The sequence below is a fragment of the Lepus europaeus genome, chromosome 8 (genome assembly GCF_033115175.1).
Source record: "Lepus europaeus isolate LE1 chromosome 8, mLepTim1.pri, whole genome shotgun sequence".
Taxonomy (NCBI): domain Eukaryota; kingdom Metazoa; phylum Chordata; class Mammalia; order Lagomorpha; family Leporidae; genus Lepus; species Lepus europaeus.
Window position 1 is genome coordinate 17,042,065 of NC_084834.1, and position 3,977 is coordinate 17,046,041.

The 3,977-nt window shown below is 40.0% G+C and overlaps 1 pseudogene; it reads left to right on the forward strand.

Moving 5' to 3' along the window:
* The first annotated feature begins 402 nt into the window (after positions 1 to 402).
* On the forward strand, positions 403 to 1,207 carry LOC133765484 (protein SREK1IP1-like; annotated as a pseudogene).
* The last annotated feature ends 2,770 nt before the right edge of the window (positions 1,208 to 3,977 follow it).

Sequence of the window (3,977 nt, forward strand, 5' to 3'; positions counted from 1 at the left end):
GCTGCCTCTGAGCACGGCTGTCATGCAGTGGGGGACCACTCCCAGAGTCACCCCTGTGCATCAGCTGTGAGGCCATGGCTGTGAGTTCAGAGACAAGATGTAGCGACATGGGGTCTGAGCCATGCTTAGGAAATTTGCTTGTGATTTTTGGGCCTGCTCAGACCCTTTCTTAGGTGTTGTATTTTTATTAAATAATAGAAAGCTGATACACACCCCCAATTTTATGGTGTGAACATAAATGAGGTGAAGATAGTAATGGGATAGGGCCTTCCCTGCCTGTTGCGAAGGTGCCATGGAGCAGGTGGGAGGAGGCTGCTTTGGCTGAGCTTTGTCCCTGCAGCGGGTGGGAAGCAGACATGTTCTCGACAGCTAAGGGCTCCAGCAACCCTTTATACCAGCATCATGGCAGTCCCAGGTTGCAACAAGGACAGTGTCAGAGCAGGCTGTAAAAAAGGTGGTTACCCTGGTCACCTGACTTTTGAATGCCACAATTTTCTCTGAGTAGACCCTAAAAGGGACATCGTTTTGGATGTCAGTGAATATAGTGATAAAGAGAATGAAGAGAGGCCGGTGCCGCAGCTCACTTGGCTAATCCTCCACCTGCGGCGCCGGCACCCCGGGTTCTAGTCCCGGTCAGGGCACCGGATCCTGTTCCGGTAACCCCTCTTCCAGGCCAGCTCTCTGCTGTAGCCCGGGAGTGCAGCGGAGGATGGCCCAAGTGCTTGGGCCCTGCACCCCATGGGAGACCAGGAGAAGCACCTGGCTCCTGGCTTTGGATCAGCACGGTGTGTCAGCTGCAGCGGCCATTGGAGCTTGAACCAACGGAAAAGGAAGACTTTTCTCTCTGTCTCTCTCTCTCACTGTCCACTCTGCCTGTCCAAAAAAAAAAAAAAAAAAAAGAGAGAGAGAGAGAGAATGAAGAGCTAGGTAAGTTGCAGGCATTACAGGAAAAAAGAATAAGTGAAGAAGAGGAGAAGAAAAGAGAAAAAAGCAAAGAGAAAATCAAATTGAAAGAAAAAGAATAGGTCGCGTTCATCTAGTTCTGCTGAACACATCAAAACAGAAGAAAAAAAAATATCAGAAGAAAGAAAAGAAAAAAGACTAAATCAAAGGGAAACATCACAAAAAGGAAATAAAGAAGAGAAAAAAGGAAAAGCATTCTTCGACTCCAAATAGTTCTGAATTCTCCAAAAAGTGACTTGAGACTTTGGCCTACAACAACTTTGTTCTTCAGAGTTACTTGTCCTCCCTTAGACTTTGCTATCTATTTATGCTTTGTAGTAAATCATGGCCTTCCCCATGTGGATAGTTTTCATATGTGGGATGATTAGCCTCCTGACAGTATGTCTTTCAAGTACCATGACTATAAAGCATTAATCAGTCTTGATACTTGATCACCATGCCCTAAGCATAGGTATTTATACATACAAAACACATCACTTTTGGTATTTGTGTCTCCGTGTGTTTGACTAGTGTTATTACATCTTAAGTCGATTGTGAAATGGCTTCATTACAGTCAGCACAGGTAATCCACCTGGCAGTTAATGAATCAAGTGTCCATCTTCCAGTGAAAAAGCTAGGTAGGGGTTAATGCTTTGCTCTTGACACTGAAAATATTTAATAGCTTTATATGCTATAATGTAATGTACAAAGAGTGAAATTCTTCACTGCTGTTTTTAAACCTCTAGGCTTTTTTGGTTTTGACTAGGATTTTTTAAATGAACAGTGTGGGCAAGAAGATGGTAATGAAAACTTCTACAACAAAGTTTTGTTCTTTTAAGATATGCAGTTTCAATTTTGTGCCTCCTTTGTTTTGTAACAATTAAGATCTTCCTTCCTGTTTAAAGAAACTAGTTTAATCCAGCCCACTAGTAAGTCTCACAGAGTTGATGTGTGTTGGTCAGGATTTTTTAATAGACTCCTGGGTTATTTTACCAGTGTGCCATATTGGCATGTCTTAAAGAGATACCTCAAACACAGAAATTTTCATTTAGGAAGAAAACTGAATTTCACTACAACTGATTTTTATTGCATGTAATATGTAAACTTTATTAATCTTGTTTCTATGAGTAATGAGGAAAATGCTTATAAATGTGAGCATATATTTTTATTTTGTATGAAATTGTAGTTTTGAAGCAAATTTCACACTGAGCATGTTTCCCTCTTTTACTTCAGTGATAAGTCTCAGTAGCAGCAACAAAGAGTTAGAATTAAAAATTTTATTCTATACTGTTTAAAATTCAAGAGCCAGGGAGTTTTATCATGAAAGTCTTTATATAACAATGGGAATTTATATGGGTAAGCATTCTGAAACAACTACTAGTAGATATAAATGATTCTTAAATTTTTACTTTGACAATGACCAGTGTCACTTATTTTGCTTATTAGTTGGTTATCCCTTATGCCCAGGAAGTTAAATACTTACCATGTTGTAGCAGCATCAACAGTCTACCAATTTTCATGGCACAGCACCAAAGATTACAAATACCTCGTTGTGATACACTTGCACATTTTAAAATCATTAACCCTTAGACATGGCTACAGGTGAATTTTTGATGTGAAATCAGGTAAATACTCTTAATCTCACTAGCTGGAAAGGTTTATGGATTCTTCCTTCTCCTGGCATGCCCTCTGTCAAACGTGGGAGGCTTCATCATTTCTCTTAACATATGTTTACCTATGTGAGAACTGCATCTTCGTTTCTTTTATAGCACTGCAACCATTGAAGCTCTCATACTCCCAGCTTTTCCATAACCTAATGTAGTAATTTGGCCCACTCAAAAAGAAATTATTTTGTTTAAATAGTTGTCAGGTATTAGGAGAAAAACACAGAGTATTGGGTTTTGAAGGGTTTGTCTTTTTTGCTACTAATATTATGAAAACTCAGTTATCAAGATTGATTGAAAAATAAGTATAAAAATCTTTCATAAAAATGATTACAAGATGCTACATACAGAAGGATGGCTTCATCTCATTGAGTGTGTAAAGTGGTTTAAAATGATAGTAATTGCAGTGAAACAATCCAATTATTTGTAAGTTTTTACAATTGTTAATTATAAAGGTTACAAATTGGAAAAAAGAAAGATAGTAATGGGTTCATCTGTGTCCGTCCAGTTCTATTTTTGCCTCATATTTTAAAAATTTTATTTGAGAGCAAAGAGAGAGATATACATGCATATATATATATATATATATATATGAATAAGAAAGCTATATATATGGAGAGAGAGAGAAAGAGAGAGAAACAGAGAGAGGGAGAGAGAGAAATCTTCCATCTGCTGGTTCACTCTCCAAATGGTCGCAACAGCTGGAGCTGGGCCAGTCTGAAGGCAGGAGACAGAACCTTTTTCTGGGTCTCCCACGGGGGTTCAGGGCCCAAGCACTTGAGCCATCTTCTGCTGCTCTCCCAGGCCACTAGCAGGGAGCTGGGTTGGAAGCAGAGCAGCCAAGACTCAAACTGGCACCCAAATAGGATGCTGGCACCTCAGGCGTCAGCTTTACCTGCTATGCCACAGTGCCAGCCCCCCAGCTCTTGCTTTAGATTAGTTAGCATGATTTTCTCCACCCACTTACTTTTTAAAAACGTATTTATTTATTTATTTATTTAAGGGGGACCTTCCACCCGATGGTTCACTCTCCAAACACCTGGGTGTCAAGAACTGAATCCCCATTTCTCATGAGGAGGGTCTGACTACCTGCTGCCTCCCAGCATGCACAGCAGCAAGGAGCAGAGATGAAGCCAGATGCTCCAGGTGGGATGCAGGCATCCCCAAGCAGTATCTTAAGCACTAGGCCAAATACCCATCCCCATCCATTAGTTTTAATCTCTATGTGTCTTTATAATTATGGTGGTTTCTTATGGGTCACATAGAATGGGTCTTGACTTCTGTTCCACTCTGACAATTTCTGTCCTTTCATTGGTATATTTAAGCTATTGACAAAGTCACTATTGACATAATTCTGTTCATTATATAATT